The 14,403-nt window shown below is 38.3% G+C and overlaps 1 pseudogene; it reads right to left on the reverse strand.

The window, feature by feature from the left end:
• Positions 1 to 3,611: 3,611 nt before the first annotated feature.
• LOC102986220 (coiled-coil domain-containing protein 6-like) lies at positions 3,612 to 5,805 on the reverse strand (annotated as a pseudogene).
• Between the last annotated feature and the right edge of the window lie 8,598 nt (positions 5,806 to 14,403).

Consider the following 14,403-nt stretch of genomic DNA (forward strand, 5'->3'; position numbering starts at 1 on the left):
GAGCTGATATTTTGATAATATCTTTTCCCCTGGAATATATATATATATATTTTGTAATTAATTTATTATTATTATAATTATTACTATTATTATTTTTGGTGGTGGCCAAGAGGCAAATAATCCATCCAGGTGACTAAAACAAAGAGGCAGAAAAACTGGTGTATCTTTTTGCAATCTCAAGGGGCTGGAAAGACAAAATTGTAGTTTGGAGCTGTTTAGGCAATAAATGATTTGAAGAGTTAAGATCCTGGAGAGAAAAAGACATGTAAGTTTTAATGTGCAGTTACATTAATAACTAGGTGACTTAAGAGAAATGACGGATGACAGAAGACAAAGGACTGCCATATTTAAAGTACTAAGAGAAAATAGCTGTCAACCTAGAATTTTATACCTTGTTACACCATTCTTTACACATGAAAGCAAAGACATTAACAAACAAAAACTGGAATAATTTGTCACCAGAAAACCAAACTAAAAGAGATGCTAAGTGGAGATCTCCAAGCAGAAGGAAAATGATCCTGAACAAAAACATGGTAACGCAGAAAGAGATAAAAAGCAATGTAGAGAAGTCGAGAGTCAATATATAAGTAAATAAACATGGATATTGACTTACAAATTATAAATTTTATATTGGGTCAAAACTATATGCAAAATTAAATTCATGACAACAATACACAAATATTGAAGTGATGAGAAGCAGAGTTATTGTGTTCTGATTTCATTATATTTTCATACATATGTACTAATTTATAGTAGACAATAATGAAGCATTAATACATGTTTTAATCTGTGGTGAAAATAATATATAAATAAGAAGCTAATGAAGGATAAAATAATAAACATTATTTAATCCAGAATAAGACAAAATGGGGAATTCCCTGGCAGTCCAATGGTTAGGACTTGGTGCTTTCACTCTCTGGGCCTGGGTTCAATCCCTGGTCAGGGAACTAAGATCCCACAAGGCATGAGGGGAGACCCCCCCCCCCAAAAAAAAAATCAGAGTAAGACAAAATGGAAAGAAACTATAAATAGCTTGACAAATGGAAAATAAATACAAGCATACCTCAAAGGTATCTCAGGTTTGGATCTAGACCACCACAATAAAGTGGGCAATAAAGTGAGTCACACAAATTTTTTAGTTTCCCAGTGCATATAAAAGTATGTTTACATGACACTGTAGTCTATTAAGTGCACAGTAGAATGTCTAAAAAAAATGTACATAACTTGATTAAAAAAATACTGCTAAAATATGCTAACCATCATCTGAGCCTTCAGCAATCATAATCTTTTTGCTGGTGGAGGGTCTTGCCTCAATGTTGATGGATGACAGTTGCTGAAGGCTAAGGTGGCTGTGGCAAGTCTTAAAATAATACAATAAAGTTTGCTGCATTGATTGACTTTTTTTTTTCATGAAGGATTTTTTTTCTTAATTAGATTTACTTCTAGGTAATTTTTTCTTTTGACATGATTATAAATGGAATTGTTTTCTTAATTTATCTTTCTGATAGTTCATTGTTAGTGTATAGAAATGCAACAGGTTTCTGTATATTAATTTCGTATACCGCTACTTTATCAAATTTATTGATGATCTCTCATAGTGAGAGGCAACTTGAGGATTCTCTGTGTATAGTATCATGTTACCTGAAAACAGTGACAGTTTTACTTCTTCCTTTCCAGTTTTGATTCCTTATCTTTCTTTTCCTTGTCCAATTGCTGTGGTTAGGACTTTCATGACTATGTTGAATAAAAGTGGCCTTTGTCTTTTAACCTTCCTAGTAACTTTATATGTGGTTGCTTTACTACCTTTACTATGTATTTGTCTTTACCAGTTAGCTTTTTCCTTTCATAATTCTCATGTGTCTAGTTGTGGCTTTTTCTTTTTCACTTAGAGAAGTCCGTTTAACAATTCTTATAAAACTGGTTTTGTGGTGCTGAGCTCTTTTAACTTTGCTTATCTGTAAAACTTTTGACCTCTACATCAAATCTGAATGCCAGCCCTCATGGCTACAATATTCTTGGTAGTAGTTTTTTTCCTTTCATCACTTTAGACACATTGTGCCATTCCCTTGTAGCCTGCAGGGTTACTGCTGAATAGTCGGCGGATAGCCTTGTGGGAGTTTGTTTGTGTGTAATTTGTTGCTTTTCCCTTACTGCTTTTAATATTCTCTCTTTAAATTTTGCCATTTTAATTATAATATGTCTTGGGGTGATCCTCTTTGGGTTGAATCTGTTTGGGACTCTCTGTACTTCTTGTACCTGGATGTTTGTTTCCTTTCCCAGGTTGGTGGAGTTTTTAGCTATTATGTCTTCAAATATGTTCTCTGCTCCTTTCTCTCTCTGTTCTCCCTCTGAGATTACTATAATGCAAATGGTAGTATGCCTGATGTTGTCTCAGAGGTCTCTTAAATTGTCTTCATTTCTCTTTACTTTTTTTCCATTTTCTGTTCTGGTTCAGTGATTTCCACTACTCTGTCTTCCAGCTTGCTGAGGAGTTCCCCTATCGTGTAATCTACTATTGATTCCTTTTAATGTATTTTTTATTTCAGTTATTGCATTCTTAATCTCTGTTTGCTTTTTCTGTATATCTTCTAACTCTTTTTTCTAATTTAAAGTGAAACCAAACAATTTATTTGTGCTAAATGAACGGTAATAATGCATTCAAGATATACTTCTAGGGGCTTCCCTGGTGGCGCAGTGGTTGCGCGTCCGCCTGCTGATGCAGGGGAACCGGGTTCGCGCCCCAGTCTGGGAGGATCCCACATGCCGCGGAACGGCTGGGCCCGTGAGCCATGGCCGCTGGGCCTGCGCGTCCGGAGCCTGTGCTCCGCAACGGGAGAGGCCACAGCAGAGGGAGGCCCGCATACCACAAAAAAAAAAAAAAAAGATATACTTCTTTGTACACTGCACTCGATTTTACTGGGCGAAATAGGCAGTCCTCAGTGATAATGTGCTCAGCAATAAAGTATTTTGTGGCCATTATGCCAAGATATTCCTATAACGTTTATTTCAAATAGTATTTTCTAATAGTATTTTGCACCTTTAAAATATTTGTTTGAACTCTATTTTAGGGAAACACAAGTAAAGAATGGAAAGGGGAAATAGCTGTTTTTGTTACAATCACACTATCTTCTGTGGCTGAAATCACACAGCACCTTCTAATCAGTCATAGCAACCACTGGTGGGTAGGACAACAGTTATCGACTCATGTGAGAGGGGTCCAGTTTGAGGAGGTTAACATCAAGGATAAAGAAAGAATCACACCTGGATATACAATAATTATCAATCCCATGCATGTGGAAAAGATATAGCCATGTGATCCAGTACTTTAGGCAATCTGTTTCACAAGAAACATGGACGTTGGGATATACTGAAAATACTCCATACAAAGTGTATCTGTAGAAAGCTCTATTGAGCATTGTCTTTGGCACTGATCCATCTAACTTCCCATTTTATACTGAGTGCTAGCTTTTCAAAGTTCTGAATTGTAGTGCTGAATTATTGGTATGCTGGGTAAACACCATTATAATGGGAGGGGAGGGGTAATAACAGCTCAGTAATTTTCTGCAAATTCACGGAAAAATATAAAAAGATATCCCTTTTTATTTTCCAACCTAAAAGCCAGGAAAATGAAGCTCTGGGGCCAGGCGAAAATCGCACACTGCTGCTGAACTACCAAACAGTCGAACAGCCGACGTCCCAGCCAGGGAATGTGCACACATGTAAATTCAAGTAAAACACCGAAGGAAAAAGTCATCCGTGTAGTGTTGTAGACCCACAACACTGGCTGCGTTTCCGACACACATTTACAACATAATGAATAGTGAAGCCTAGATAACCTCAGTGCAAATAAGTCACATCCATATGCCAGGGAAGGAAGCCTTTGGCGTCGAGTCGAAGGCTCGGCTCCACTATACAAGAACGCGTGCCGATGTGAGGTTCGGACTAAGCACATGCATTAAGGCTGGGAGGGGGTGGTGATCTGACTGTTGCGAGGGGGCAGGCTGCAAGGTGGCTGTTGAGGGGACTGCGGGCTGCATGGGTGGTGGAGATGGAGGTGGCAGTGGCTGGACAGGGGTCTGTGTGTTGTGAGGCGGAGGCAGCGTGGGCCATTTGAATTTATCAGGACTTGCTTCTCTGCAGTGAAGGCCTTGTGATACCGTGGAATGCTCCCATATGCTGCACGTGAAGACCTGGGGAATTGTAATGACATTCCGGCTCTAGTCAGTGAAGTTGGTGGCGTGAAACCAAGTGTGTGACTTGCATACGAGAGACTGAGTGATATCGGCCGGCTTGAACTGGGAGAAGGTGTGTAAGGGATCGGGCTGCACACAATGTGAGGTCTTAATCCTTGTGCAGACAGCTCCTTAAAATACCTTTCATCATCCATCTCTAAGCTGGACTCACTCTCTGAGAGCTGTCGACAGAGGGCCTCTCTCCTCTCCATCTCCCTCTGCAGCTTCCTCTCAGGTCCTCTTCCCTCATGTGAAGTTCCTCCTCCAAATACTGCGTCATTATCTCAGAATGCTGTAACTGGGCAGCACTCAGTTGCTTCTTCACCTTCTCCAGTTCATTCTTTAAAAGCCTGATGTGTCGCATCACATTTTCTGGAGGGTTGATCTACACGGAGATGTCTCTAGACAATGGAGGAGCAGACACCAGCTGGTCTAATTTCTCCTGCAGGATTCGCTTTTCAGCTTCAAGTTCCATCTTTTTCCAGAAACGATTCACTAGTGCTTCTTGTTCCTGTTCCAAAGTATTTTCAAGGTCAATCTTCTCTCGTCTCAACTGTTCTAATGTAAGCTGCTTAGAAATGGTATTGTTCTCCACTTTTTAAATTTTCTTCATCAGTTTGTTGACCTGGAATTCCTGCTCCAGATGCTGTTCTAGTTCAGCTTTCTCATGCTGCAACTGCATCAATTTTCTGGACAGCTCATTAGTGAGGAACTCTTCTTCCTTCTCGTAATTTACAGCAAGGGTTTCTTTCTCCTTCTGCGAAGCTGAATTTTCTTGAATAAAGTGTTACTGATGAATTCTTCTTTCTGCTCAGCCTGGGCTTGGATGGTCACACTGGCTTTGTGCAAGCCGCGGTTCTCCTCCTTCAGTGCCTTGCACTTGAATTTGTAGGTCTCCAGCTGGACCTACAAACTTGTTCTGCTGCAGCGAGGCCAGGTGCTTGATGAGTTCCTCGGGGCTGAAGGGTGAGATGACAATGGGCCCAGCCCCAGCCACTTCCCGCCGCTGCCGCCCGAGGTCAATGACTATATCTTCTCTTTGTTAATCTTCTCACTGTGTTCATCCATTCTTCTCCTGAGTACTTTGATTATCCTTATGATTATTACTTTAAACTTTTTAGCGGGTAGATTGCCTATCCCTATTTCACTTCATTCTTCTTCTGGGGTTTTATCTTATTCCTTCATTTCCATGTTCCTCTGTCCCCTCATTTTACCTAATTTGCTATTTTTATTTGTGTGTATTTTGTGGGCTCCTTATGTTTCCCGATCTTGAAGAAGTAGCTTTTTGTAGCAGATGTCCTATGTATCCCAGCAGCGCACTACTCTCTGCTCATTTGAGCTACATGCCCTACCTGGCTGCAGGGCCCTGTGGGTCCCAGAATGGGTGTTTTGGTCTGCTTGTGGGTGGGACCAGGACCCAGGATTTCCTGGAGCTGGTGCCTACCCACTGGTGGGTAAGGCTGGTCCTGGAGCTACTGCCAGCCCACTGGTAGGCAAAGCTGGGGCCCAGGGTTTCTGACTGCAGGACCCTGGTGGTCCCAGAATTGGTGTTTTGGCCTGTTTGTGGGCTCATGGGGTCCTGGGGACAGTGCCTACACACTGGTGGGTGAGACTGGTCCCAGGGCTACTCCTGGCCTGCTGGTGGGCTGAGTCAGGTCCAGATCTCTGGCTGTAGGGCCCTGGAAATCCCGTGGCTAGAGCTGGTATATGGAGCCAGGTCCTGGGCCCTCTGCTGGACAGGGCCAGGTCCTGAGGTGGCTGTGCGCTCAGGGGGTTTCAGGGCAACAGGCCTGCTGGTGGGTGGAGTTGTGTCTCAGCCTGAGGCATCCCAGTACTTGTACTGATATCCTGGTGAGTTGGTCTGAGTCCTGGTACAAATAAGCTACAGGGAGGATTCCAAAATAGTGCTTGCCAGCATCAGTGTCCATATGGTAGAAGGAACTCCTCAAAACAGCTGATGCTAGTGTCTATGTTCCCAGGACAAGCCCCAGCTGCCTCTACCCCTCCACGAGGCTCTTCAAGATCAGCAGTTGTGTCTTACCCAGGCTCCTTTCAAATTACTGCTTCTGTCCTGGGTCCCAGAGCATGTGAAGTTTTGCATGTGCTCTTTAGCAGTGGAGTCTCTATTTCCCACAGTCCCCTGGCTCTTTTGAAAGTAAACCCCACTGGCCTTCAGAGCCAGTCATTCTTGGGGCTTATCTTCCGTGTGCAGGACCCCCAGGCTGGGAAGCCACATGCACGGCTCCAACCACTTCCTCCTTGAGGAGAACCTCTGCAATTGTAATTATCCTCCTGTTTGTTGTGATTCTTTCTTTACATCTTTAGTTGCAGATCTTTTCTGCTAGTGCTCTGGTTTGTCACATAAATAATTTCTCTGTAAATAGTTGTAATTTTGCTGTCCTCATGGGAGGAGGTGAGTTTAGGGTCTTCATACTCTGCCATCTTGTCCACTCCCTCTTACCTTTACGAACTATTTTTCTGTAGCATGCCATGCTGTTTGATAGCATTTTACCCACAGTGGAACTTCTTTCAAAATTGGAATCCTCTCAAACCCTGCTGTTGCTTTATCAAGTAAGTTTATGGAATGTCCTGAATCTTTTGTTGTCATTTCAAGAATCTTCACAGCATTTTTCCAGGAGTAGATTCCATCTCAAGAAACCACTTTCTTTTCTCATTCATAAGAAGCAACTCCTCCTCTGTTACAGTTTGATCATGAGATTGCAGCAATTTAGTCCCATCTTCAAGTTCCACTTCTAATTCTAGTTCTCTTGTTATTTCCACCATATCTTCAGTTACTTCCTCCACTGAAGTCTTGAACCCCTCAAAGCCATCCATGAGGGTTGGAATCGACTTCTTTCTAATCCCTGTTAATGTTAATATTTTGACCCTTTCCCACGAACCATGAATGTTCTTAATGGCACCTAAAATGGTGAATCCTTTCCAGAAGGCTTTCAATTTACTTTGCTTGGGTCCATCAGAGGAATCACTATTTATGGTAGCCATAGTCTTATGAAATGTTTTTCTTAAATAATATGACTTGAGTGTCAAAATTACTCCTTGATCCATGGGCTGCAGAATAGATGATATGTTAGCAGGCATGAAAACAATGTGAATTTTGTTGTACAGCTCCATCAGAGCTCTTGGGTGACTAGATGCATTGTCAGTGAGTAGTAATATTTTAAAAGGAATCTTTTTCTCTGAGCCTTAGGTCTCAACATTGGGCTTAAAATATTCAGTAAATCATGTTGTAAAGAGATGTGCTATCATCCAGGCTTTGTTGTGCCATGTAGAGAGCACAGGTAGAGTAGATTTAGATAATTCTTAAGAGTCCTAGAATTTTCATAATGGGAAATGAGCATAATGGTAAATTGGCTTCAACTTAAAGTCACCAGTTACATTAACTCCTAACAAGAGTCAGGCAGCCCTTTGAAGCTTTGAAGCCAGGCACTGACTTCTCCTTTCTAGCTATGAAAGTCCTAGATGGCACAGTCTTCCAATAGAAGGCTATTTCCTCTACATGGAAAATCTGTTGTTGAGAATAATCACCTTCATTAATTATCTTAGCTAGATCTTCTCGATAACTTGCTGTAGCTCATACATCAGTATTTGCTGCTTCACCTTGCACTTTTTTTATATAATAAATTTATTTATGTATTCATTTATTATTTTTATTTTTGGCTGCTTTGGGTCTTTGTTGCTGCGCATGGCTTTCTCTAGTTGCGTCGAGTGAGGGCTACTCTTCGTTGTGGTGCACAGCCTTCTCATTGCGGTGGCTTCTCTTGTTGAGGACCTTGGGCTCTAGGCATGAGGGCTTCAGTAGTTGTGGCTCGTGGGCTCTAGAGCGCAGGCTCAGTAGTTGTGGTGCACGGGCTTAGTTGCTCCGCAACATGTGGGATCTTCCCGGGCCAGGGCTCGAACCCATGTCCGCTGCATTGGCAGGTGGATTCTTAACCACTGCGCCACCAGGGAAGCCCCTCACCTTGCACTTTTATGGAGAGAGCTTCTTCTCTTCAACCTCATGAACCAACCTCTGCTATCTTCAAACTTTCCTTCTACAGCTTCCTCACCTCTTGCAACCTTCATAGAATTGAAGAGAGTTAGAGCCTTGCTCTGGATTAGGCTTTGGCTTAAGGGATTGCTGTGGTTAGTTTGATCTTCTCTCCTGACCACTGCAACTTTCTCCGTATCAGCAATGAGGCTGTTTCACTTTCTTATCATTCTTGTGTTCACTGAAGTAGGACTTTTAACTTCCTTCAGGAACTTCTCCTTTGCATTCACAACTTGGTTAACTGTTTGGCACAAGAGACCTAGCTATTGGTCTATCTTAGCTTTCAACATGCCTTCCTCACTGAGCCTAATCATTTCTAGCTTTTGATTTAAAGGGAGAGATGTGCAACTCTTCCTTTCACTTGAACATTTAGAGGTCTTTGTAGGGTTATTAACTGGCTTAATTTCAATATTGTTTTGTCTCAGGGAATAGGGAGGCCCAAGGAAAGGAAGAGAGATGGGACAGCAGGTTGGTGGAGCAGTCAGAACACACACAACACATACCAATTAAGTTTGCTATCATACATGGGCGCAGTTCATGCAATCCCAAAACAATTATAATAGTAACATCAAAAATCACTGATCACAGGTCACCATAACAAATATAATAATAATGGAAAGTTTGACATTTTGTGAGAATTACCAAAATGTGATGCAAAAATACGAAGTGAGCAAATGCTGTTAGAAAAATGACACAGATATACTTTCACAATGTGGGATTGTCACAAACCTTCCATTTGAAAAAATTCAATATCTGCAAAGTGCATTAGAGTGAAGTCAGTAAAATGAGGTATGCCTGTAGTAAGATTTAAGATCAAATATATAAATAATTACATCAAATATAAATAGGCTAAATATTACAATTGAAAAACAAAAATTTCAGCCAATTAAAATAGAAAGTCTAGTTACATGATATTTAAAGAGATCTATCCTAAATATAAGGACAAAAACACATTGAAGTAAAACTGTCAAGAAAAAAAAAAAAAGAAAAAAGAAAGAAAATGGTTGCTGACATATTAATGCCAGAAAAAGTAGATGAAAAAGGAGTATTACCAGGTTTAAAGAGTAATTTTGTAATGACTAAAAGATCAATTCACTAGCTAGATAGAATTATGTTAAATGTATATGCACTGAATAACATAGCTAAAAATTCTAGAAAGCAAAAAGTGTCAGAACTAAAGAGTAATAAATCAATCTATAATGAAGCTGGCAGAATTTAATTATTCACTCAATAGCTGATAGAACAGATAAAAATTTCCAATAAGCATAAGAAGAAAAAAAAAAGCATAAGAAGGAATGGAAAAATACAGATAATAAATACATATTAGAGGGATTCAAAAAAAAAAAAACCAAAAGTTGATTTTTTTGAGTAATAAAGTGATAACCCTTGGCACAAATGTTCAAGAGAGGATGAAATCACAATTTATCAATACCAAGAATAAAAAGAGAGAGATTATAGATTCTACAACAAATAAAAAGGGAACAAGATAATATTGTAAAAAATAATTATGCCAATATATTTGGAAAATAACAGAAATGGACAAATTCCTCAAAAAGCAATCTAAAAAAGTGACCAAAAAAATGATCAAAAAGTATAAAATCAGAACAGAAGTAACTGAATTGAATTATAGCATTCCCACAGATAAAGCTGTGAAAACCAAGTGTCCTTTACCAGTAAAATGTACAAATAAATTACAGAATTTGGCAATAATAGAAGAACTATTGCTATGTACCATATGAATGAATCTCATAAGAGTAATGTTGATAGAAAGCAACAAAGCACATTCTGTGTAACTCTATTTATACACAGTTCAAAAGAAGAAAACCAATCTGTGGTCTTAAAAGTCATAAAGGTACTTACTTTGCGGGAAGGAACAGATAGTGAGTAGGCAAGAAAGGGCTTTGTGGGATGCTGGTAATACTTTATTGCTTGATTTGTTTTTTCATTATGCTGGTGTGCTCACATCATGAAAATTCATCAATTTGTTAACTCATAATTTGTACAATTTCTGAATAAATCATGGTTCTCAACCAATGTCCCCCACCTCCAACACACACATTCCCAGAGGACATTCTACAATGCCTGGAGCTATTTGGGTTGAAACAACTTGGCAGGAGTGCTACTGGCATCTAGTGGGCAGAGGCCAGAGATGCTGGTAAACATCCTACAATGCAGAAGACAGCCTCTCTCAACACAAATTTCTGGTTCAAAATGTATCCATAGTGCCAAGTTTGAGAAAACCTGATATATGTGATATAATTCAATATAAAAAAGAGTTAACTACATAGACATAGACTTTACTCTGTGTGGAAGTTTAAATACATAAAAGACCAATTCCATCAACAGACACAATGTGTACAGGGCCTGCAGAAAATTAATTGAAGTTAATGAAATGTGAGTGCAAATATTTATATTTGAGGAAGACTAATCATAAACCAGAATTTTAATCCCAAGTCTACTATTATATATTCATTGGTAAGGATTTTAGGAAGATTGCAACTAAAATCACATATACTATAAGACCAAAAGTTTTAAAAAATAAGGGAAAATAAATGTGCCTAAAGCTTAATATAGAAGGATAGAAATGAGTATTCATTATAAATCTATATTTCCTATAAACCAAGTTAAAAAGGGTAGTGAGATACGTAATTTTAATTTTCTGATACGTAATTTTAATTTTCTGATAAATGAGATACGTAATTTTAATTTTCTGATAAAATGAAACATGCTAATTCAGCATGAGGGCAAAAAAAAACCCAAACACTCCTGACACAATTTTGAAGGGAATTTGTAATGTGAAGAATTTATAAAAGGACATTGAACAACAAATGTTGTACACTGACTTCAACAAGAGTTTTGAATAAGCTACAGAAATTTTTAAAAATGACTATATATTTTTTAAATCACATATCAGTTAATGTCAAGGGCATAGCATAAAATGTACATGAATGGCACCCTCTCTGGGATGGCCATAAGAATTCATCATGGACATAGGGTACCCAAATCTTTACACCAGGAGTTTGCAAACTAAGCAGTCTCCCTCTCCCCCCATAGACCAAATCTATAAATAAAGTTTTATTGTAATACATTCACAACCATTCATTTACTTGTGTTCTATCCCTCTTTTCATTCTACAGTGGCATGGTGAATCGTTGTGACAGAGACCGTAGGTCCCAAAAGTCTAAACTATTTACTATGGGGCCCTTTAAAAAACATTGCTGACCAATACAAAGGAAAAAACTCAATACTTTATCCATCTTTCAAGTTTCAGTAGCACTTGATAAGATTTTTGGAAGAAGCAGTATAGCAGATAGTTTGAATTCTCTATTAAGCCTTAGAGTAGGGGTATTTTCTGTTATTGGTTAGAGGGGAGCATAATTACAACTTATTATTAAAATTGGATAGGCTTGTGTGTATTCTTTCCTAAGCAGATAATCTATCAATCTTAATATAAGAAATGTAGTCTCATCTATCTTTTAATACAGCAAAGAAACTATGACTAAGTACTTGGATAAAACTCATCTTAAATTTCCCTATTTTTAAAATCAGAAATTTGGACTAAATCAGTTCTAGGGTAGGCAGAATTCTAAAGATGTCTCTTCCAGACTTCCATCGCTTGGTTATTCAAACACTAATTTAGGTACTACTGCTATGAAGGTACTTTTCATCTGACCATAAAATAGAGAGATGATCCTGGTTTCACATGGGTTCAATGTAATCACATGCGCCCTTAAATGTAGAAAAGGAGAACAGAAAAGTCCTTCAGTGAAGTGTAGTGGAGGAGGAAAACAAAGATGAAATAGGAACGGAGGTCAGAGAGATAGAAACATAAGAAGAATTCCACCCACCGTGCCTGGCTTTGAAGAAGGAGGAAGAAGTCAAGAAATACACAATTATTCTTATTAATTAACTCCTGGATCTATCTCTATAAGCCTTTTAAAAAATCGTTTGGCTATAAGTTCTTTGATTGTTTCTTTGTATGAAAGCAATGTTATAATGATTTTTAGAGAGATAGAGGAATAATTTTCTACTTTCCCTTGAATGTTTGATAGATCACTTTATTATTGTTATTATAATTATTGTTATTATTATTATTAGGCCAGAAAAGTTTATTTCATTTTGACAGCTAATTGGTAATATAATAGGAATTTTTAGGATTGCCATCACATTGTAGAAAAACTTTATCAACATTCTTTTGTATATGAGTTGTATGATCTAGCATGTTTTTCTAGAGACTACTTTTTCTCTACGTGAGACTTTTTTTTTTTTGGTCTTCTACTACCCACATATTTATTATTTTTTTTTTTTGCAGTACGCGGGCCTCTCACTGTTGTGGCCTCTCCCGTTGCGGAGCACAGGCTCCGGACGCGCAGGCTCAGCGGCCATGGCTCACGGGCCCAGCCGCTCTGCGGCATGTGGGATCTTCCCGGACCGGGGCACGAACCCGTATTCCCTGCAACGGCAGGCGGACTCCCAACCACTGTGCCACCAGGGAAGCCCTACCCACATATTTTTGATGTTGGGTGCCTAGAACTTGTTCATATTATCATATTACCTCTGGCCCCTATGCCTTTGGGTCATGATATTTGGAACAATTAGTAATAGCTTAACTATACACAGAAGTGATTGCAAACCACTTAAATAAGCCCATTAAATAAAAAATAAATGTGTCTACAACTCAACATTTTCCTAGCAAAATATCCCAAATGTTTATCCTTAAATACCAACTATTATGGAGGGAAAGTCAGAGTGAAAAGAGACAGCAGTCTTAACTGATTACAGTTAAATTGTCCCACCTAATTTTACAAAATAGCGTGACCAAGTGACCATGTTATAGTGTTCCTCCAATGGCCTTGGAAGGGTAAATGAGAACGAGGGTCCTTGAAGCTGAAATAAGCATCATTTGCTTTATAGTAAAATCACTTTTGACAACATTAGATTATAATATAGTCATTTTTCTTTCAAAGATTTATGGTCAGTTGATATTTATGATGAGATGTCCTAGTGTGGTGAAAAATTTCAGCAAAACCATTCTTTTGACTAGTGTTGGTGAAATGACTAACTGATATTATTAGCACAGTCTGTAAACATATTATCTTTATTTAGTGCTCTTAATGAATGAGTTAATTGGTCAAGAATAGTATATTTTAGTGGTGAGAGGAATTTTGTTAAAGGCATAAGATTCAGAATGACAAAATACCTAACTGCTTTTTTATTTACTGTAGTTAACCTATTATATCACTTCCTTTTCCTAATATCTAAAGGTATAACAAATCCAACTTTTGGAAAGCTTTTATATAAATATTTTCCTTACTCCTAAACTAGAAGATATGTTCCTTTGTTTAAACAGAAAACAACAAACACACACGCTAGTCCGTATTAACTATATGAACGGACATTAGAAGAATTTTTTCTTAGGAATTCTAGAAACTATGTTAGATTTGACAGTAACGTGGTCAAGTGGACCAGAGCAGACTGTATAACTTCAACAGTCTAGCTTCATTTTTCAGTAAAAAAAAGAGTTCCCTCTAATGTCATCATGCAGACAGAAGAAATAACAAAAGGCACTCATGGGTTTGAGAATATGGTGCCTGAAGCCCTGTGAATACAGTAAATTTTCCCTTGGGATGATTCACATCTAAAAGTGAGAGCTTCTATGTTCCTGTGAAAAGTGGATTTCGGTTTGTTTTTTGTTTAAACTGAGGCAAATATAAAAAAACTTGAAAAATTTTTCTCAAGTTTTCATGTTAAAAATGTATTTCACACTCCAGGAATGTAATGTTTCTTTTCAATATACTTTGTATGTGTTTTAAAAGATGTAGATATACTCTATCAAAAAAGAAGAAGGAAGAGAAGGAGAAGAATGAGAAAAATGAAAAACATGGCCCTCTCATTTTTAATTAATTGAATAAACCAAGGTCCTATTGAATAGATGCTATAGGAGGAAATGTATATATACTGCATCCCAAATTTAGAGAATTTTCTTCCAAAGAATGATCAAGCAAACATAAAGAATAGCGTGAGACAGTATTTTGAAAACAGAAGCACTTGAGAAATATTTTCCATTTTTAAAATAGGATAACTATTTGCCAAATGTTTAAGTTGGGTGACTGCTACAATATT

The sequence above is a fragment of the Physeter macrocephalus genome, chromosome 8, assembly GCF_002837175.3.
Source record: "Physeter macrocephalus isolate SW-GA chromosome 8, ASM283717v5, whole genome shotgun sequence".
In the NCBI taxonomy this organism is placed as follows: Eukaryota; Metazoa; Chordata; class Mammalia; order Artiodactyla; family Physeteridae; genus Physeter; species Physeter macrocephalus.